The following is a 24,821-nucleotide window of genomic DNA, read 5'->3' as shown; positions in this document are numbered from 1 at the left end:
ACCAAACCACCTCAGTGTATTTCTCTTAATCTTCTCAGCCACATCCACATCCACCCCACTAACAGTTTTATTAACCCCTTAACTGCAGGGTGTCACTTTCATGATGCTCGGGAGCAAGGGATCATACCACGGGGTGTAACTTTTGTGATTCTGTGTAATTTTGAATTCGCCCGGGCTTTCAAGTGGTGGCTTGTATCATCTATCACCAGTGTCCAACTATACTCAGTTATGCTAATGTCACCTGTACTCCCATCCACTGTTGATAATTTGGCCATTTTTCTCCTGTCCTTGACTCCCCCCCCCCTCCTTACCTCCCCTCCATTACCCTCTCCTCCCGCCTGACCAGTTGCGCTGCGCTACACAAATCCTGGACGGATTTTTCCACTCATTTTATCCATTGATATGTGCCTTTTGCCCTATTCTTATACAAAATAATATATAAAAGAAAGAGAAAAGGTAATTCATACTGCCATACATCTGGAATGGGCTAATTATGACGTGGCAACATTTCACGTGCACTCGTTCGCCAATTTTCCCTGTTTATTTCCCCTTGAAATATGCCATATGACCTGTTCTCATAATAAAAATATATATAAGAAAGGAAGGATGAAGCCTAAGTGATATTTACATTCACCTGGAACTACCTAATTTATTATGTATTGTCTAGATTTCCTGCCAATCATTTCATACCGTATATATTAGCAGCTGTCACCACACTGATAATGGCAACCCTTCACTGTCCCTAGGCCACGGTATTCAGTTTACTGTCGTCTGTCGCGCCTGTCCAATTCTGCCGCTTTTTAGCCCCATGCAAAGGGCCCTGTGACCTCTACCCCTACTAAAAAACGTGTGTAAATAGAATAGAAATGCAACTAATGTAAATAAAATAAAGAATGTAAATAGAAATAGAAATAAGTAGTAATATAAGAATACGAGTGTATATATACTAGGAGTAATGAAAGTGAAAGTGAAAGTTTCGCTCTAGCATATATGAATACTGGGAGTTTGAAAGTGAAAGTGACAGCTTTGCTCTCTACGCTAGTATACAGAACGAGAAAGTGAATGCTTGGAGTGAAAATAAACTACTAGTACTGAAACTTATAGATAAATATTGTATATATAAATAAGTGTAATAAAGTACTAGGAATATAAAGTGTGAGTGTGTTTATAAATAATACATGAAAGCTCCACCTCAGAATACCATCGGGGAACCAGCAAGGGAGGAAAGCTCGTATGCGCTCGTAATTTACATTGCTTTCACAGTGTTTATTTTTGGAATATGGATTCCAAACTACTTGAAATTCATAGAATACTGTATGTAGGTATAATATCAGGCAGTGGTAACCATATTACAGAGTATCAGGAAGTGTAAAGTGGAGACTTCATTACCCAACTTCAGAAGTCTCCACAAGTCCTATGGTTGTCGACGAAGGCTCAACAAACATCCTAGAGGAAAGCTGAAGGTATGTACCGTAGGCATATTTATTTTTAATATTCTAGGACTAATAACTGATTTTTGGCAAATATTTTTAAAAAGTCAGAGTGTGAATATCCTCACAGGATGCATGACATCCCTGCGGTGTAGGGGTTAAATGAAAGCTGGGACTGATATATTAACATTGTTGGCAAGCTTTTGATAAAATAGTAGGTGTTATTTATATGACTTTCTCAGAATTTGCCATCATATTGCTGAAAAATTAAGCCAAAAATTGCCAAACTGTGCACCAAAATTGTTTTGTCTCGGAATCTACTAAGGTTACAGTGGATACAAGCATGAAATATATGAAAAAATAATAGATGTTTTTAACCCGCCGCATCCCACTGACGTATATATACGTCCACATGTTTTGTCACTCTCAGTCCCATTGACGTATATAAACGTGCATCAATGGCAAGGTCCCTAATTTGCACAATTTTCAATTTTCACAAGTGATTTTTGGTATGTATACACGGGACACCTTCCTCTACAAGATGCCAGGCAGGAACAATGCTTTACCCCACATAACCTCCCCCCCCCGCATGCCATTGCCTTGCCAATTCACCTGTTAACAGTGACCTGGCCAGTAAAGATATGTCGTGCCACTGTATCAAATTTAGGGCCAGAGTGATTCCCCAATCAATGGCAATGTGGAGGACAAAGTTTATGTAGCATTAGAGGAAGAAACAGAAATAATGATCAGGTAATGTTGCCAAAAAAGGTCAGGTATATTGATGTGTTTGGTGAGTGAAACAATGCTTATATTGCCTATATTACTGTGTGAAAACCAATAGACTCTCATACTGCATATAAATTCGTACCAAATAAATAAATAAATACCGTTTATAAGTGGTGTGGAATAGTTACCCTCCCATAGAACTCGTTTTCTTTGGAGCCAGCCTGATAGAAAACCCAGTAAGGTAAGAGGTACTGCCTCAAGTGAGCGATTTATCTATGAATTTTCGATGTTTCTCACCAAAAGTGGAGGTTTAACCCCAAACAATTTTTTTTCCAAAATTAGCCAGGATTGGGGGGAGTCAATGGTGGATAATCGGTCAGGACGGGGTAGGTTAAAGGAACTTTTTCAAAATTATTCATTACTTTTTTTGAAATACAGCCCAAAAGTGCCAAATCTGACACCCAATCAGGTGTATCTTGGAAACTATTAAAGTTGTAGTTAAATTCTGAAATTCAGAATACTGACTGAAAACATGAAGGTGCTTTCGATTCTTAAGTGGCTTTTTTCTAAATCTGGCTCACGAATGCTGGAAATACTTTAAAATTGCTAAATTAAGCATAGATTATGGGTTATCTTGGAATTTTAATAGTTACCACCAAATAACGAAATTCTTTTTATAGTTAAACTAACAACATCAGCAAGCGTGCTCACTTGAATACTTTCTACACTTCCAAGTGATGATGCCAATTTCATAATTACCATTCTCATTGAAAATAAGGGTGATGATGAAAACGATGATGATGCTAATGACTGTGGAACAAATAGAGTGACTGCAAAAACAGTTTAACCCGCCGCGTCCCGGAGACGTGAATTCACGTCCTCACATGATGTGCACTCATATCCCAGAGACGTAAATTAATGCGGCAACATTGCAAGGTCCCTAATTTGCACAATTTTCAATTTTTCCGAGTGATTTCGCGAGCGATTTTTGGCACATATACACTGGACACCTTCCTCTCTTCCTCTACAAGATGCCAAGCAGGGACAATGCCTTACACCGCATAACCTCCCCCCCCCTGCACGCCATTGTCTCGGCAATTCACCTTTTACCAGTGACCTGGCCAATAAAGACATTGAGGGCCAGAGTGATTCCCCAATCGATGACAATGTGAAGGACAAAGTTTACATAGCATTAGAGGAAGAAACAGTCAGAAATGATGATCAGGTAATGTGGGAAAAAAAGGTCATGAATGGTGATGAGTTAGTGAGTGAAACAATGCTTATAATGCCTATATTACTGTTTGAAAACCAATATACTCTTGTACTACATATAAATTCGTACCAAGTAAATAAATACTGTTTATGAGTGGATAAAATAGTTATCCTCCCATAAAACTCGTTTTCTTTGGTGCCAGCCTGTTAGAAAACCCAGTCAGGTAAGTAGGTACTCGTATCTGGATCGAGTATTTTAAACCTCAGGTGAGCGATTTCTCTATGAATTTTTGATGTTTCTCACCAAAAGCGGATGTTTGAGCCAAAAAAAAAAGATCCAAAAATGTCGGGACTGGGGCGTACCACTGCCCAGAAAACGTCGGGATGGGGCGGGTTAATCCAAACCCGATTTTTGCATTATAATTTATCTTCAACAAAATTCATATCCACGAAGAATTTTCCTTGGGTATGTGCGTGGAAGTTTGCTGTCAAGCTAACATTTAATTTCCTTTCTAATGAGTACGAAAGAGTTTTGCTAGCTAGTTTATTTACCATTTTATGACTTACACTGGTAAAAACGACTTTGTGACAAGACATCGCATTTTTAAGATTTATTTATTTATTTATTTATTCTCTGACTGATATGAGTGTTTAAGTGTACAAATACTTTTTCCACTGTTGCCAGAAATCAGTCCATTGCTAATCGTGGCTGGGCTTTAGCGGTTTTCGTCAGTAGCACCTTGCACTGACGTTATAATTATTATCTGCAAGACTGAATCAAGAAAAATTTTACCTGCAGTGTCACCCATGTTCAGTTCATCACAGCACTGATTTATGCTTTACTGTTGAAAATGAAATTTAATGCTGTACTGGGGACTTACAGCTCAAATAATTTTTGTGGTGACTGTGCATGTAATCCAACAAAACAGCTTTTCACTATTTATAGCTGACCCACCATTTCACAATCAAATAATATTTCACCAGTTCGTCCATGACTGATAAAGCATTTTCTGCACAGTATTTTTATTCCGAGAAGACTCCTCTCAGCTTAGAGTTTTGGAATGTACGGATCAAAATGAAGATTATGTACTGACTACTGACAACAAGCAATGTTGGTCTCCAAATCACAACGAGTATGTTTTGGTTCTGAGTAAGTCTCTGACCACGAAGATATACTTTTTTTTTTTTTTGGAAGAGCAGAGGAAGGAAAAACAAATGAATAAGAAAATAATAATCTATACACCAGACTACAGGTGTCCTCCATTCATAAAAAATAGGTAACAATTGGACGTGTACAATCGTATGTTGAAGTTTGGTGGTAAACCTCTCTGGGGAAGCAAGTTCCAAGGAGATGCAGTTCGGGGAGTAAGAGAATTCTGATAGGCAGAAGTTCTGCAATATGGCAGTGTCACAGTCCAGTCATGGGCGCTACCAGATGCCCAAGTAGCACGGGGGATGGCGTTGGGAGGTGGCACAATGGATGCTACTTCGTCTCAGCATTTGCCATAAAAGTATCTGTAAAATAATGCAAGGGAGGCAACATTCCTTCTTACTTATGAGGGAAGTATTTCATTTGTAATAGTTATCAATATTTCTAACATCTTTGTTCTGAATTTTGCCTTGTGGTTTTAGTGCAACCTCTCCCCATCCACTTCAGCAATATTCCAGCTGCGAGTGCACGTGACTCTTGTAAATGATACTGTGTAACAAACTTAAACCAATTTTTTGTTTCTGTTGATTTTTACACTATTTTTTATCAACGCCAATGTGCAGATTCAGAATATGCTATCTGTTTTTGTGTAAATCTTGAGTTACAGGAATTATACAACAACATATTTATCATACAAGGACAGGAACTGCAACTTGATACCATTTTGAGAATGTTGAGAATGTTAAAGAATTTATATATTTCCAGCTGCATATTACGAACATAACTAGAAAATGAGGAAACAGTAACATCACAAGGAATGCAGGGCACATAGTACCTAGAAATGCACTTTTGATCTTGACTTTCTTTTGTAGTTGTGATGACAATCGCAGAACAATCCCCAAATGTAATCACCCATCATCGCCTCATTTCACTTGCCCTGATATCTGGTTTCCATCAGCAGAATATCCTGGTGGAACCGTTCACCATGCTCCTGATTGACTGCATCGAAGTTGCTTTTGAAATCAAGGTGGGAATGCAGATAGTGCAATTTGATTAACATTCTGCATCCAAGCCGATGGAATGTGCTGATCAGGTCATTGATGAGCTGTGAGGAATCTGGTGTCCTCTGGTTGCCAAGAAAACTTTCCACAACCCCTTTGAATGCATTCCAAGCTCGGTCTTCATCATCAGTCATTTTACCCTGGAGTTCACGACTTGCAAGCATTCTTTGAACTTGCGACCCAGTGAATATGCCAGCCGTCACCTTTGCCACACTCGTTTGGAAACACTGATCAGATATGTAGAAATGCATCGCTATCCTTATTGATGGCTTTCACAAATTGTTTCATAGGACCAAGTTTTATGAGTAGCGGTGGTAGCAATACCTTCTCTCTGGAGATCAGTGGAGTTCTCAGAACACTGCACTAGCCTGGTGTGTGACTCTCTGGGACACCAGTCTTACAAGCCTGGTGTGAGACTCTCTCTGAGAGACCAGTCTTACAAGCCTGGTGAGAGACTCTCTCTGAGAGACCAGTCTTTCCTCATGAAATATTCTGCATTGCTCCAGCCGTCTCACAAGCATAAAAAACATGAGTATTTCGTATAACCGCCTTGCATTCCAAGTAGAAATGAAATCATGTTGAAATCCCCACAAACTTCCCAGTTGTGATCTGAGTACTTGATCTTTGTCAGACAAATCTTCACATTCTCATAGCCTTCTTTCAGTTCCACAGAATGTGCAACTGGAATTGATGGGAGTTCATTGCCGTTATGCAAAAGTACAACTTTTAGGCTCTTCATGGAACTGTCTATGAAGCGTTGCTATTCTGAGGCCTTGTAATCCACTCCCATGGCTTGGAACAAACCCCTAACATCAAAACACTAACACAACGAGGTTTCTTCACAAAATTTGAGGAAGGATGCAAACTTGCCGTGGCGATTCCTATAACTCAACTACAACTGGGATCCAACAAGTTCCATTCACTTAGACGTGACACCAGCAGGTAAGCACTGGACTTGGTGAGTCCCACATCTCGGACCAAGTCATCCAATTCTTTTTGACTGGCAAAATGTGGAATGTCTCCGGAACATTCTGCAACATACGATTCATTATCACTGTCCCCACAGTCATCAACGATGTCCTGATGGTCAGAGAACTTTCGTGTCCGCAGGAGGGACAGGAATCGCCAACTCTCTGCTGTTAGGCACCTCTTATATCAACCATGCAAAAATAACAATTGTCATGGTGATTCGAAGGCTCTTGCCACACTCTCAGAACTGTGAAAGGCATCTTCTTTCTTGCTCCTCATAATCAAGCTTCAAGTGCAGAGTGACAGCTACCACAGGTATACTGCAGAGCCAAATCCTTATCTTGATCGACTATTGCCGTGCCAAAATATGCTTTGTATGCACAAGCAAATTTGGCATCAAGGTGGATTTTGTGTTTGATCATCTTTGGTCCAAAATATTCTCCACACACAGAACAAAATATATCAGCTGACAGCTTGCAAGAACGTCTACTGGTCATTCTCATCAATAGAGACATCTTAAGGAACATCTCAAAAACAAGTCGACCAGCCAAACTAGCAACATGAGACTAGCTCATTGAACGAACGGACTCGATCCACATTGCATGACGCAATAATTGCCATATCATCGACATCTGCATGGACGCAGATGGTGTGTGTGTGTGTGTGTTCTTACCTTACCTAATTGTTCTTACCTAATTGTATCTTTACAGGAATGAGTCAAGCTCGTACTGTCCCGTGTCTTAAACCATATTTATCGTACATATCCTTAAATTTGTGAATTGTTTTGGCACACACTATTTCATTCGGTAGTGCATTCCATTGATCAATTGCTCTGTTTGGGAAACTGAATTTCCTTAAGTCTTTATCACCTCTCTTCTTATGCAGTTTTTTGCAGTGTCTTCTTGCTGATGCTTCTCCATATGTTAAGTAATCATTTATGTCTATTTTCTCCTTCCTTGATATGCACTTATATAGCATTATCATGTCACCTCTTTTCCTTCTCTCCTGTAGTGTTGCTAGATTCAGTTTATTTAGTCTTTCTTCGTAGCTTAGGTCCCTTAAGCTTGGTATCCATCTTGTAGCGGCCCTTTGAACTTTTTCAATCTTGTCTATGTGCTTTTTGAGATGAGGACTCCAGACTACTGATGCATATTCCAGGGTTGGTCTAATGATGTTATTATCCTTCTTAGCATGTCTTGATTTATGTATGTGAATGCTATTCTCATATTTGCAAGCAGTGTATACATGTTCCGTACCTTCTCGCTGATGTGGTCAGCCGGAGATAGTCTGTTATTGATAATCACACCTAGGTCTTTCTCTCTTTCTGATGTGTATAGGGTTTTATTTCCTAACTTATAATCCCAATCAGGTCTTTTTCCACTTTTACTAAACTTGATTACATGACACTTGTCCACACTGAATTCCATTTGCCATGTACTATTCCATTCATGAAGTTTATTTAATTCTCCTTGTAGCTCTTTGCAAGAATCTGTGTTAGTAATTCTCCTTTGTATTTTTGCATCATCTGCAAACATATTCAGATAGCTCTCATTTCCAGTGTTACTGTTTATATCATTTATATACGCTAAAAACATGATTGGTGCCAGCACTGAACCCTGTGGTACTCCACTAGTCACTTCTTTCCATGATGAGTAGTTTCCTCTTAGTACTGTTCTCATTTCTCTTTTTATGAGAAAGTCTTGCATCCAACAAAACAGTTTGCCTCGAATTCCTCCTTGATGGTACAGTTTCCATAAAAGTCTTTGGTGTGGTATTGTGTCAAAAGCTTTCATGAAGTCTAAATAGATACTGTCCATCCATCCTTCCCTTTCCTGTATTGTGTTTGTTACTCTGTCGTAGTAGCTCAACAGATTAGTAACACATGATTTTCCTTTTCTGAAACCAAACTGTCTTTCTGTTATCATACTGTGTTCTTCTAGATGATTTACCCAAGCTTTTCTTATAAGCTTTTCTAATACCTTGCTTACAACACTGGTCAGTGATACTGGTCGGTAGTTGAGTGGATTTTGTCTATTTCCTTTCTTGAATAAGGGGACAATATTTGCTTTTTCCAAATATCAGGTAGTTTACCTTGACTCAAGGATTTCTTGAAAATTAAAAATAATGGTTTACTTAACTCCTTTGTACATTCTCGTAGTACCCAACATGAAATTTCATCAGGACCACTTGCTTTTCCTCTGTCTAATCTACTTAACTCCTCCTGTATTACTTTTTCTGCTATTTGTATATCTGGTAGTATGTGTGGACATGCATGTTCCACATAGTCCCTCTCAAAATTTTTTTCTTCTGTAAAAACTAATTGGAAATTCTTATTTAGTGCTTCACAAATATCTTTCTCTTGTGTATAAGTGATTCCCTCGTGCGTAATTGATTGTATTATATCTTTTACTTTGGTTTTGCTTCTGATATAGCTGTAAAACAGCTTTGGTTGATCACTACTTTAATTTATTATATCCTCCTCAAACTGTTTCTGGGCTTCCCTCCTTATTCTTGTATAATCGTTTCTTGCCTGTTTGTAATTATTATACGCCCTTTCACTATTATGTCTTCTGTATCTGTTCCACAACAAATCTCTTCTTTCTTTTGATTTTTTACATTCTGTATTGAACCATTTCTGTATTTTCTTATCTGCTTCTTTGTGCTGTGGGATGTACTTCTGGACTCCTATTTCATAAAATTCACAGAATTTTTTATATACAGCATTTAAATCTTGTCCTCTAAGCTCATTTTCCCAATCAACTTCCAAGAAATACTTCTTTAGGTCTTGATAATTTCCCTTTTTATAGTTTAGGCTCTTTTTGTAACTGTCATTGCTGTTTACTATGTCATATGCTATCCTGAAGTTATAATTTAGTACTGCATGATCGCTTTTGCTGAGTGGAGGGTGATATATAAAACTGTCAATATCATTTTCTTGCCTAGTAAATATTAGATCTAGCACTGAAGGTACATCAAGTCCTCTTTTTCTGGTGGTTTCCCTCACATGTTGCGTTAGGAAGAACTCTTGTACGAGATCCAGGAGCTTTTGGTCCCAACAGCTTTCTTGGCTTATTATATCTAAAGTATTCCAATTTATATTTGTATTGAAATCCCCAGTTAGTATAATTCTTTCTGATTTCTCTTCCATTTTATGTAGTAATAACCTTAAACTCTGAATTGTACTCTCTGCCAGGTCCTCATATTCATCTCTTTCCCATGTGTTTGATCTGGGTGGCATGTGCAAATTGGCTACAATTACTTTACCTTCAGATGTGTTGATCTCTACTGCAATCAGTTCTACTTGTGATGGTATATCTACTTTTATTTCATTGACTTTTAGATTTTTCTTAGTTAATATTATAATTCCTCCTCCTTTTTTTTAATTTCTGTCTCTTCTCCATATATTGTATTCCTCTAAGTTTAGTATGTCATTGGATATCCTTGGTGTTAACTTTGTTTCAGTTAGGCATATTATTTGTGGTTCATTTTCTCTGACATAATCATTCATCTCTAGTAATTTAGATACCATTCCATCCACATTTGAGTACATCAACTTTATCATCTTGTTTATATACTTGTCATGACATGGTTCTACTACCTTCCTCCTTTTTATTCCATCCTGTTTGTGTACTACTTTCGTACCTGTAATCCTATTATTTTGTAAAAAAAAAATTCTTCTTCTCCTCTTCTGATCTTCCCTCATTTTTTGTTTTTGCTTCCTCCCTTTTCTTTTTAAGTAATTCCAGTTCCTCTTGCGTTAGGCATCTTTTTATCCATACATTTTTGAACTCCTCTTTTTCCATAAGATTCTTTGCATTTTTTAGTATCTCTTCCACAGTGTTTACACTCGGGAAAGTCACCTTTAGAGGTCTTGTCTTGCTTTTCTCATATTTCCCTAACCTTTTGTGTTCCTCTATGTCTTTACTACAGATTTCCTCTGATACTTCTTTCAGTAAGCTCATTACATTTGCCATCTCCTTTTTGTCTCTTGTGATCTTGTTTTTTACTTCTTCCTCTTCTATACCAGTGATTATTATAGATTTGTTTATATCTACTGAATCTCTGACTAACTTCGGATTGTTTTGGATTATTCTTTTCACTTCCTTTTTAATGCTTTTTTCCTCCACCCTTGTTTCTAAGTCTTTCTTTACTTTCACCATTTCAGCATACGTGGTTTCCACATCATTTTTGTAGCTTTGCACAGCTTCATTCACCTGTGTTATCTTCTCAATATCACTGCTCTGGTCAATAAGACTGCTTACTTGCCTAATTGTCTCTGTTTCATTTTTGAACTCTTCCATAACACTCTCGTGATTGACTACTGTACTTGCCATTTCACTCATTTTCTTTCTAAGCGTACTCAATTCCACTATTAGTTCACTGATGGTTGTGTCTTTCTTATTGGCCTCCCTTCCTAGTTTTTCTATTTCTTCCTTTTGCAAGTGCATCTGCTTCTTTATTTCATCAATTTCATTTTTGAAAGCCATTTCTAGTTTGTTTACACATTCAACCAGTCTATTGTGAGTCTCCACTTCAACCAGTTCTTGGTAGAAATCATCATTTTGCTTTTTACCTTTATCCCTTTTCTTTTCCAAATTTGCTTAACTAATGTATCCATTTTGCAATACTAAAAGTGCAGAGTATGTACTTACAATCCCTGTGTTGTTGTAGTCCAAACAAACCTCAGATGACTCAGCATATTCTTTGGTCTTGGTTCTCTTTCCTATTTGAACAAGTCTTGTTTAAACTTATTATGTGTGTGTGTGTGTGTGTGTGTGTGTGTGTGTGTGTGTGTGGCATGGTAAGCGATATGTCAGCCATCACATTGGTGTGTGGTAACAAGACTGGAAATAAACAATTAGGCCTGCCAATTGTTGAGAAAAACCTAGAGATAGACATGACATGCATCATTGGAATCAGCGTGGGAAACTGAGCTTAACAAGACCACAAAACTGAATAACCAAATTCTTTGTTACACAGTGTTATAGCTAACTGCTCATCAGTGAAGAAGTTACAGACACTGTACAATAATATAAGTTTCTTTAACCACGGGTGTCATTCCAGAACGACATTGCAAAAACTGGACCAAACTGCGGGTGTCATTCTGGAATGTTTGTGAATATTTTGAATACCGGGCATTTTTCAGCACACCAAATGTTTCAAGGGAGAGTAGCTATTAGGTTCTTTCACTCCAGCCGACCCCCACCTCCCTCCTCCCACCCTCCGGCCCCCCCCACCCACCCACCCCTGCCCAAACACGCATCAGTATCTGTCCAGCTTTGTGAGTGACAATGGCGCAGATGTGGCAGTGAAGTGCGGGCATTTACAGTGCCTTTTACCTGCTTCAGTGAACACAGAGTGGGTGTTTATCATATGTGTTTATAGTATTATTATCAGAGTGTGGTTGGCATTTGGTAAATGGTGTGTAGAGAGAAAAATAGTGATTTTAGATTGCTCACTTCTAATGGCACTGCCCGTCCAATGAAAGTCAACGAAGTCATGAAACCTACATCATTGCAAAGCTGAAGGTTAGTATTTTCTGATGGTAACTTATTTTTCGCTCTAGCTTTATTCTGTGCAAAGTTATAAAGTTTTAAAGTTTGTTTACATTTTGGCTGGAACCCCAGTGGGGGGGGGGGGCAGTCGGGTCAAAACAATGCCCGCAGCTAAAGGGTTAAAGTGGTTTTAGCAAGTGATCTAACATAAGATGTCCAGCTTAGGGCATTGTTAAGTGACACACTGAGAATAATGATACTTTTAGGGATAGGAATACAGCAATCCCTCCAAGATCTGACGTAATAGAGCCCAAGCAATGTTCGGTACTTGGTCTTGTCCGGGACTTGGGAAAAATGCCCCTGAACAGGTACACTCAGATACCATAATTTCTAGCCCATTCTATTCTCGTAAGAGGTGAGGCCAGGACCCTTTCTGGACAGCGGCCTACAGTGATAGTTTGAGGGGGGGTGGTCGGGGGGAGAGAGCAACGCACACACAAACACACTGTGAACCATTTGAGGTCTTTGAATCATTCCTAACAAATAGGTATAACTATTGTATATATATATATATATATATATATATATATATATATATATAGCCTTATACAGAGAGAGAGAGAGAGATAGTAGTAGTAGTTGTATCAGTATTATTATTATTATGGGTACATATAAGTGCCATAGTCAAGATGTAACCGAGTTTTTTACATGCATTTCTCCCTCTTGTTACATTTTTCTAGTTGCATGGTAGGTTAATAATCTGCTTGCGCATTACATCATTACCCTTTTTATTTATAATAATAGATTGTAATTTATTTTTGTTTATATTTATTCTATATTACAATTTACTATTCTGTACTGTAACATTGTTTGCGAATAAACAATCAATGGTATAAGTTTCAAGTTTTTATTTCGTCATTCTTTTACTGCAATAAAAGATGCATCACACATATTACTCAGGCTATGTCAAAATTTTTAACTTGTCACTGCAAAACTTTCAACTAAAGTAATACAATATAGTAGAAACTCAGCACTAGTTCTTTGCTCCATGCATATTCATATACTGTATGTAAATGGACAAAATATGAAGGCATAATAACTACTACAATAATAATATGACAATAAAACCACATGAAGATATTGCTTATTAATCCATACCAAATGCACACAAATGCATGCCTAGTTTCACGCTTGGAAATTTGTATCTTTTAGAACAGAGCTTAGTTTACTTTAAAGGGCCGGCCTGAGTAAAAATTTTCAATCATAATTTACTATGAAGTCTTTACAGGAGATTTCACAAAATACCAGCAACCAGAGCACTTTTACCTATTTAATAATGTATCCAACCCCCTCTACCTCGATTACCTCCTGTAGTCTGCTGTGTAAGGGATCTACTAAATTACAACAAAAGTTTGGCCGTTCCTTATTCCGTTCCAAACTTCGTTTGCTTTCCTCTCTACCGCTTCCTTGGTCTTTATTTCAACATGCCACTCACAAACCATACATCCCCAGAGATTCTCTATAGGGTTGTAATCTGCCCCTTTAGGAGGCCAACCCAACAGAACTGTCTCTGGATGAGCCTCAAACCATCTCTTTGCCACCCTGCTTGTGTGGATGCGAGAGCAGTCCTGCACCATACAAATGGGTTGAGGTTCAGGGGTGGCATACACCCGCACTGAAAGGAGTAAGGTTTCAGAAATATGCACACACTGCTCTCCGTCCAAATTTCCTTCATTGGTTGTATGCTCTCCAATACCATCCCACCACATTCACCCATGTAAGGACACTGTCACACGACCACGTCTCGATGTTCCATGAATATTGTTTCTAGCATTTCTTGTTGGCCTTAAACGCCAACACTGCCGCCCATAAAGACAGATAAAAAAGTCTTCTCATCTGTAAAAATTACTGACCTCTGAAAGCCATCCCCTTTATTTGCATGCATCTGGGCAAATCTTAAACATGCATCTCTGTGTCCCACATTAAATGTTTCTTTGTGTGAGGGAATGAAACAATTAAGGCCGGCCTCCTTCAATCGCCGTCTCGTAGTGACAGGTTGACAGCATAGCCCCAACTCCCTTGTAATATTTACTGCAGTTGTTAGTGGTGCTCTTTCTGCTTCCCTCTGTATCGCATTATCTTCTTCAGGTGTTGTGACTCGTGGTTGCGCGGGTCTGGGCCTTGTCAGCATGTTACCCTTCCTCTTGTATCTTCTCACCCGGAGTCGAACAGTGTCTCTAGAGATGCCCGGTAGCCGACTTATCTCCCTAATCCTTTCCCCAGCTTGGCGATAACCAACAATCATAGAGCAGCCCGCTACCACCTCTGGGCGTTTAGCCCTGGTTCGTCGCGGTCATACATGTCATCGTTGCCGGTGTTCCATACTTAGAAGATGAATATACTCTCATTAAAGACAAGTTTATGTCCTATACATTAGACCTAACTCAACAACGGAGGACTATAGGGTGTTGAATCATTATAATCCAGGAATGTATCTTTATTGGTAACATTAGTAGTTATTTGGTAAAAATTCCCATTATTTCATTTTCTGAAACACACACACACACACACATACATATATATATATATATATATATATATATATATATATATAGAAAATATATATATAAAAAATATATATATATATATATATATATATATATATATATATATCATCATCAGCCGTTTGAGTATCCACTGCAGGACCGGCCTATCCCGACCGAAGTCGGGACGATACAGCCAATGTATCTCTACCAAGTGGCTTAGGCTGTCTGGTAGAGATTGTAAGTAGGGTGAGAAGTGCTTGTAAGTGTAATTGTAGTGTTGGAGTGGCTTTGGATGTGTGTGTAGTCTGTGAACCAAGTGTAATCGCCCCACGCAAGCCGACTGGGTGCAAGCATACTTTATAGTAAGCGACACTGATTCAACCACAGCACCCCTTGTGTCCGCCAATGGAGTACGTGGCTGGGTGCCCAAAGTTTATTTCCCTGGTGGGGCGCGAACCCTGGCTCACCCGTGTACGAAACACACACTCTACCACTGTATCACAGAGGCTCCATATATATATATATATATATATATATATATATATATATATATATGCAACATTTCCTTAGGCACGAAAAAGTATAACTGCAGGTGTGAACTCTTAGTTAATATGTAGTGCAGCTACCATTACTAGCAATATTGAAGTTCAGGAAAGGCTTCAGAATAGATCAATATGGAGATACAGACTGGTACACACACACACACACACACACACACACACAGGTGTAACATACTGGTCGGCAGATAGAGGGAGAATGGGTGGGAGGTCGTTGTGGTGGTGGGAGGCAAAAAGCGAATAAAAAGGAGATAAGCGGCGGGAGGGAGGGGTTGGAAAGGAAATAGTGAATACGAATGCGAAAGAACTTCATTAGCGACTTGTCTGTAAATACCTTATTCATAATCATATGTGTTACTGGTAGCCTTCTGAATTTATATCTTTCATATAGGGTCATTATTATAGCCATGAAAACATTTTCATTATACTTACGGTGAGAGTGGTTCCAGTCCTACTGATACGGAAGTAATGCAGTAGCCATGAAGGCAACCTCGGTGTGAATCATATGTGATTCCTAGGGTCCACTTTAAATATACGGACATGAATTCTTGACTGAAGCATATGTTTACACACTATATAAGATAATAATGACAACATTGTGAAATCAAAAAGTAAAGTAATTAATTGCAAAACACTAAATAATAAAGTATATTTATATAAAATGTTAATAAGGTAATATGAAACTGAAGAGAGACAGAGACAGACAGACAGACAGACAGACAGAGATGCATGCAAAATTTTGAAAATATGTTGAATTATGGTTATGTAACTTGTATCGAAGTAGTAGGAGGAGGAGTAGTTGTAGTAGTAGTAGTAGTAGTAGTAGCAGTAGTAGTAGTAATAGTAGTAATAATAATAATAATAATAATAATAATAATGAAAATAATATTAATAGGTAACTATCATACGTATTTGTTAGGCAAGATTCGAAGACCTCAGATGCTTCAGTGTCTTCGTGTGTGTGTTTCCCTATCCCTCCGACCATACCTCTCAGCGACCCACCCCTAACTATCACTGTGGGGCGCCGTCCAGAAAGGGTCTCGGCCTCACCTCTTGCCAGAGTGGAGTGGTCCAGAAATTATGGTATAATTATGGTATCAGAGTGTACTATCACGAACAAAAGTTCGTTCCCCCATCCAGCCACTGCGTGAATCCGAAACTCCTGAGGTTCTAAAAACGAAGCATCTGAAAGAATTGCCATTTTCACCCAACAGATGGCGCACAATGATGTTTATGAGGGAGGCAGGGAAGGTGGGAAGGAAGTTTGTATCCGGGTGCAGATTACGTAGCTTAATCAGGAGATGCTGATATATTTAAAATTGTGATAGAGATGGATTACAATAAGAACGATAAATTATGTTCGGTAACAATATTTGTATGCGTGGTGCATGTTGTAGCAGCAACTGTGGTCTAGTTATTATGATTACTAGCAATACACTGAAATCACAAGTTTTTAGCGTTGAAGCAGGGGCATATGATAATTGTTACTTTTATGCAGTATGTGATATTTTTGTCAATGTTGATAAAAGGGCAGCATTCAGACAACCTGTTATACCAAACAGTATTTTATTTTCTCCGTTATAAAATATTAGATTTTATTCCACACATTACCAACACAGTAAATATCCCGCAGATGAGCCAATACATCGCACACTGATATGTGTATATCAACAAATGTTGCCTCCTCCTAGTGTATTGTACGAATTAGTGGCTGAAATACACCTACAGTTACACCTGGCAGATTTCGCTCAACCTTAGGTCAACATAACAGAGGTGGTGGTCATTATTCTTTGTTTTCTAGTTTACCTCACTGACTGGCTACAAGGAGCAAAAATAGCATTGCATTTTTATCCCTCAGTAAACTAGCATTTTCAGTGAGGTTAATTGTAGAAAAAGGCATATTTTGTATACTATAGTTGTTGTTAACCCGTACCTTAGTTGAGGTAAACAAGCCAGCGTATCCTTAGTCTTATCCTGACTCGTCTGGTGCGGGTGGAATACGGTACACAGTCCATACATGGTGCAGACACTGTCAGCTTCCTAGACTCGTTAAATTGGTCTAATAACCATGCAGTTACATAAGTTGTTCACCCCGTTATTATCACTTTGCAGAAATAAAAACGTGATGTCTACAGCTTATGTAGTAAAACAAATACCTTGCCAGAAGGATATTGTGGCTCTTAAATCGTCTATGTTACAAACTGGCTATTGCATGTCAGGACCACCCATAAACAAGTGTTTAACTATCCAGGAGTGATGGTCTTCACGTCTCATCACTTTGTCTCTCTTGTTGAAATGTTTACTTCTGTATTTGTTTATGGTGGGGTCGGGGAGGTTGGCAGATGCCGTTGCCACGACTGTAAGTTTGCATGTGGGTGATTATGTAGCTTAATCACCAGATGCTGAGCTAACAACACGATTGTTATAGTGATGGTGAAATACCTAGTTCTCAGAAAAAATTGAAGAAAATGTGCAACAGAAGATACGTTTTTATACATGTTAGTGGAATATCTAAAACATGTAGGTCATTCCCGGGAGGAACTGTTCACTACCGTCCAGGCCACTAACTGGTTGCACGGGCCTCACACGGTGCATGAGAAAGGCCGATGCAGCAATATGCTTTGCAATACAAAATATATGAGCAACCGACTTGCACAAATACACATGCAAACATGTTTTACAAGGCATAGGCACACAGGGTAGGTATGAAGAATGGAGGTTAATGAGGGACGAGGAGACCAGCTGTCCTGGACGCTTCACCATCTGTTCTGACATGTGATAATCAGCCACGTGCATCATAAACATTAGGACTCATAATAGGCTTGAATTAAGCACTTTGTTATTATATAATTTGGAGCCTCAAATTTTTACATAGTAATATTACAGAATGAATAACAGTTGTAATTGCATTATCACATTGGTTGTGTCTGCTCGATGTATGGGCTGGCTATCTTACCCGCACCAAAGCTGGGCTTACTTTGGCAGGTTTCCCTCAACCAAGGAATGGGCTGGCAAGAACGTCGGTGTTCATATTCTCGTTGTATTACAATATACGCCACTGAAGGTGCTTCTTTACTGAGGTAGTATACAACAATAGTATATTTCTACAATCAAGTAGCCCGTCAGAGAGAGAGAAAAAAACGCGTACCACTTGTTACTCTCAGTGGGGTATATTGTAAAACAATGAAAGTATGAACACCGACGTTCTTGCCAGCCCATTCCTTAGTTGAGGGAAACCTGCCAAAATAAGCCCAGCTTTGGTGCGGGTAAGATAGCCAGCCCATACATCGAGCAGACACAACCAATGTGATAATACAATTACAAATGTTATTCATTCCGTAATATTACTAAGTTATGTAAAAACGTGAGGCTCCAAATTATATAATAACAAAGTGCTTAATTCAAGCCTATTATGAGTCCTAATGTTTATGATGCACGTGGCTGATTATCACATGTCAGAACAGATGGTGAAGTGTCCAGGACAGCTGGTCTCCTCGTCCCTCATTAACCTCCATTCTTCATACCTCCCCTGTGTGCCTATGCCTTGTAAAACATGTTTGCATGTGTATTTGTGCAAGTCGGTTGCTCATATATTTCGTATTGCAAAGCATATTGCTGCATCGGCCTTTCTCATGCACCGTGTGAGGCCCGTGCAACCAGTTAGTGGCCTGGACGGTAGTGAACAGTTCCTCCCGGGAATGACCTACATGTTTTAGATATTCCACTAACATGTATAAAAACGTATCGTTTGTTGCACATTTTCTTCAATTTTTTCTGAGAACTAGGTATTTCACCATCACTATAACAATCGTGTTGTTAGCTCAGCATCTGGTGATTAAGCTACATTATCACCCACATACAAACTTACAGTCGTGGCAACTGCGTCTGCCAACCTCCCCGACCCCACCATAAACAAATACAGAAGCAAACATTTCAACAAGAGAGACAGAATGATGAGACGTGAAGACCATCACTCCAGGATAGTTAAACACTTGTTTATGGGTGGTCCTGACATGCAATAGCCAGTTTGTAACATAGACGATTTAAGAGCCACAATATCCTTCTGGCAAGATATTTGTTTTACTACATAAGTTGTAGACATCACGTTTTTATTTCTGCAAAGTGATAATAACGGGGTGAACAACTTACGTAACTGCATGGTTATTAGACCAATTTAACGAGTCTAGGAAGCTGACAGTGTCTGCACCATGTATGGACTGTGTACCGTATTCCACCCGCACCAGACGAGTCAGGATAAGACTGAGGATACTCTGGCTTGTTTACCTCAACTAAGGTACGGGTTAACAACAACTATGGTATACAAAATATGCCTTTTTCTACAATTAACCTCACTGAAAATGCTAGTTTACTGAGGGATAAAAATGCAGTGCTATTTTTGCTCCTTATAGCCAGTGAGGTAAACTAGAAAACAAAGAAAAATGACCACCACCTCTGTTATGTTGACCTAAGGTTGAGCGAAATCTGCCAGGTGTAACTGTAGGTGTATTTCAGCCACTAATTCGTACAATACACTAGGAGGAGGCAACATTTGTTGATATACACATATCAGTGTGCGATGTATTGGCTCATCTGCGGGATATTTACTGTGTTGGTAATGTGTGGAATAAAATCTAATATTTTATAATGGACAAAATAAAATAATGTTTGGTATAACAGGTTGTCTGAATGCTGCCTGTTTTTCAACATTGACAAAAATATCACATACTGCATAATAGTAACAATTATCATATGCCCCTGCTTCAGCGCTAAAAACTTGTGATTTCAGTGTATTGCTAGTAATCATAAGGTTAACTAGACCACTGTTGCCGCTACAACATGCACCACGCATACAAATATTGTTACCGAACATAATTTATCGTTCTTATTGTAATCCATCTCTATCACAATTTTAAATATATCAGCATCTCCTGATTAAGCTACGTAATCTGCACCCGGATACAAACTTCCTTCCCAACTTCCCTGCCTCCCTCATTAACATCATTGTGCGCCATCTGTTGGGTGACAATGGCAATTCTTTCAGATGCTTCGTTTTTAGATCCTCAGGAGTTTCGGATTCACACAGTGGCTGGATGGGGGAACGAACTTTTGTTCGTGATAGTACATTACTTACAAACCCCAACCCAACCTAACTTTGAAAGCCACCTACATAACTCCCTACCGGACATGCACAGCACCTATTTAAAACCCTAGTCACACAGATATGGGACAGAAACCAAAATAAATGAAAAGGAACCAGAGAATGAGAAACTAGAACTGAGTAAGGAAAATACTTAGGAAAGTACTTACGACGCGTTCGTGGCCGTCACGAAGATTAACCCGCCAACTCTATGGCTCTGACAGTGGTGAAGGTGCACTTGAAGCACATACAATAATCCAGTGTTGTACTGCACTTAATCCTTTGCATTGTGAATTATAAATTTTTAACACTGCACATTATGTTCTTACTTGCGCCACGCCAGTTGCAACACGCCAGTGTTGCACTCTGCACTTAATCCTTTGCACTCTGAATTCTAATTTCTGAACACTGCACAACACTGTAAAATCCCAAGTGGTCTAGTGGCGAGGTATTGCAGTTTATTCACTGTTAATTCAGAAAAGCGGGCACGTGGGCAGCCATGGCGACGAGCTTGCAGTCATGACGGTAGGTATGCAGGAAATGAGGAGGATACAGGGGCGCTCTAGCGGACGTTCCCTGAACTACGCGCCAAAAAACAGCTCTTCGTCACTGCGCGGCGAATTTAGAGAATGGATGAACACATATTGGCCTTTTTTTTTTGCATTTTGACATTTTTTGGCCATTTTCGGCATCCCAGATTCCAAGCCCAAAATGTCCAGGACTTGGGGTGTCCGGGTCTTGGGCATCCAGGTCTTATAGGGATTACTGTATTAGTAGCAATGAATGTAATATAGGACTCAGGCAATATCTGTCTATTAGTAAACTGTACATACTTGGTTTACCTAGTATTAAATGTAAGGTGACCAGAGTCCCGCTTTTAGGCGGGACAGTCCCGTTTTTTTTACGTCTGTCCCGCTTTTTTCGTTGTGGCTTAAATGTCCCGCTTTTTAAGCAAATTATCTTAATGTCCCGCTTTTAGAAAACTGCTGTTACATTAGATATAACATGAGCTTCTTTTATGAAATTATGATGAAATAGTAAAACTATGCATAATCCAAACCAAATGAAATACCGAATTGTTAATATAAACTATGTAATACTAACCGGTAACTTTGGTTGGCCCATTCACCGTACCGTAGCCTACGGTATGTGAGACGTTAGTGTTTGATGAGCAGCCTCAGGGCGAGTATATATATATATATATATATATATATATATATATATATATACACGTGACAGTGTCCCGCTTATAGCTCCAGTAAATCTGGTCACCTTAATTAAATGAGACAATGTTATTGCGTCCCCATTCAGTGATCTTAGATACCGCTTGTTTATGGAGATTGCTGTACTGAGTTGTGAATCAGAGATATTAAACTCTGTGAATGGGAGTTTAAGCATGAATGAATTGTGAAATGTTGAGTCATCTGCATACAAATGGATGGGATAATGGATGATGGATTAGAGATCATTAATATGAATTAGGAATAGAGTTGGAGCCAGAACTGATCCATGTGGGGCGTCGGCATTAATCGAGTAGAAAGTGGAATATAAATCATCTACTTTTATCTTTCGTGACTGAGATATGAGGAAATCTGAGGAATAAACGATGATAGGCTGTAAAGGAGGAATTTGGATGGCAGGGAACGGTGCCACACTCTGTCAAAAGCTTTAGAAATATCAAGGGCTACTGCATGAATTTCTCCATGTTGGTCAAATGACTGGTGGATGGTATGAGCCAGGAGACTGAATATATCAGGAGCGGATCATTGTGGCGAAAACCAAACAGTCTGTCACTAATTAAGTTGTTAAATTCAAGATGTTTAATAATGTGCTTATTAATTACCGTCACAAATATTTTACCAATAGAAGATGTGGTTGCTGTTGGTCTGTAATCAGCGGGGTCAGAGGAACTTCATTTCTTTGAAATTGGGTGGATATTGGCTTCTTTCAAAAAATTAGGGAATGAAGAAGTACGCATGCATATTCTGAATAATTAAGCTAGAACAGGAGCAAGTTGTGGGGAACACTTTTTCAAAACACTTGGAGGAATTCCATCTGGACCTGGAGCTTTGTTGGTTGATAAATTGCTTAGGATGGATTTTAAGTATCTTGTCAGTATCCTAAGAGGTGCAATTTCGGGAGAGTCCGATTCTAGTACAAGGACGTTCTCGCTGACTTCCTACCCTTTAACCGCGGGCATTGTTTTGCCCTGACTGGCCTCTCCCGCAGGGGTTCCAGCCAAAATGTAAACAAACTTTAAACCTTTATAACTCTGCACAGAATAAATCTAGAGCGAAAAATAAGGTACCATTAGAAAGTACTAACCTTCGGCTTTGCAATGATGTAGGTTTCATGATTTCGTTGACTATCACTGGATGGGCAGTGCCATTAGAAGTGAGCAATCTAAAATCACTATTTTTCGCTCACACACCATTACCTTCCCTCACACACCATTACCAAATGCCAACCTCATTCTGATAATAATACTATAAACATATATGAACACTGCACATACAATAAACACCCACTCTGTGTTCACTGAGGCAGGTAAAAGGCACTGTAATTGCCCGCACTTCACTGCCACATCAGCGGTGTTGTAATCACTATTTTTCGCTCACACACAATTACCAAATGCCAACCTTATTCTGATAATAATACTATAAACATATATGAACACTGCACATACGATAAACACCCACTCTGTGTTCACTGAGGCAGGTAAAAGGCACTGTAATTGCCTGCACTTCACTGCCACATCAGCAGTGTTGTCACTCACACAGCTGGACAGATACTGATGCGTGTTTGGTCAGGGGTGGGGTGGGGGGCCCAGGGGGTGGGAGGTGGGGGCCCAGGGGGGGAGGAGGGAGGTAGGGGTCGGCTGGAGTGAAAGAACTTAATAGCTACTCTCCCTTGAAACAATTGGCGCACGGAAAAAACGCGCGGTATTCAAAATATTCACAAACATTCGAGAATGACACCCGCGGTTTGGTCCAGTTTTTGCAATGTCATTCTGGGATGACACCCGCGGGTAAAGGGTTAAGGTAGAATTTTTGGCAAATGTACTAGCAAGGATGATAGCTTTACCACGCCGGTCATAAAGTATTACCCTCTGAAGATTTAGTGGAGGAATGGTTGAGTTGACCAGAATATTCTACTGTCGTTAAGACTGTTTAGTAGTTTGGATGCTTAGTTGTGAAGAAAGTTTGATATAGTTTGATTCAGTGAGATTTATTACTGCTTTTGCATGGTTTCTAGTAAATTTAAATTGACTGAGAGTTTCAGATATTTTTTGTTTTAAGTGAAAGTTATATGCTAATGACTTTTGAGTGGTTACTCTAACACAGTTGTTGTCCAACAATTTTAGGGAGTCCGATCTTTTAGTGAACTGTTGGCTGAGTATGAAGAATTTCATACCAGGTGGTATTAAGTCATTAATGTGGGACTGGGTAGAATTAATGTCATCGGATAAGAAAGACCGCCATGGAATATCAGCAGGTTCAAAACAGGGAGGTTAGGGGCAACTGAATAGTGAGGCTTTGATGAGATCGTGGTCGGGGGATCCAAGTGGTGACATTACTTCTATCCTGTATTGATCTGGATTATTTGTTAAGAATAGGTCAAAGAGATAGGCATTATGGTCAGGATTATCTAGTATTATGGTAGGTTGTTTTACCAACCGTAGATTAAATGCAAACAGCTTGCATTCTAGACCAGAATCGTCAGTCCTGGTAGAATTTAATAACCATTCTACCTTATGGACATTAAAAGCACCCCAGACGGTAATTTCAGTGGTATGCCTGAGGTTATGGTAAGGGTGCATCCACATCTTGCCCTCGAACATAGGTTGGCAACATGATAAACAACCCACTCACGAACAAGCTGTCAACAAGCTAACAACACGAATTTAGGAAAACTTTGCTGACATGTTGGCGAACAATAATTGTCCAATAACTGTTGGCATCAAGTAAACCAACATACTGGTGGTAGTGTTCCTAGCATATGTTTGAGGGCAAGTGTGGACGCACGCTTAGTCAACTGTTTGTCCATGGAGTCAAATATGCTGGATTTTGAAGAAGCATTGAGGGAGCGATAAACTGTACAGATATATTTGGTAATATTTAAATAATTTAGTTTATAAAGTGAATAAACAATATTACACTGAAGTGAAATTCAAAACAGTGTCAACCGCAAATTCAGATTTGATACATCAGCAAGTGCCACTTATTACGAAGTTTGTCAGGAGATGGTAACCAGGAGAATAAAGTGGGGATATGTCATTAGAGGGAGAGATTTGGGGTTCTGTGAGGAACAGGGCTAGAGGGGATAGAGTTTGGAGGAAAAAGTGAACGGAATTCATACTGCTATTAAGACCACTGATATTAGTGAAGTATAAGGCCGATCCCGCGCTTCTTCGCTGACGAGCGTGAACAGTGTTTCCAATAACCGCTGTCGGCACAGTCATTTGACTGCAACCACGAGGACTCTGTGCTGCTAGCCTTACCCTGCTGGTGGTGGCAATCCGAGATATCATTGAATTC

This window comes from Coenobita brevimanus, chromosome 93 (genome assembly GCF_032717465.1).
Source record: "Coenobita brevimanus isolate Jiangsu-jjx chromosome 93, ASM3271746v2, whole genome shotgun sequence".
Classification (NCBI taxonomy): Eukaryota; Metazoa; Arthropoda; class Malacostraca; order Decapoda; family Coenobitidae; genus Coenobita; species Coenobita brevimanus.
Note: the sequence above shows the minus strand (reverse complement) of the source record.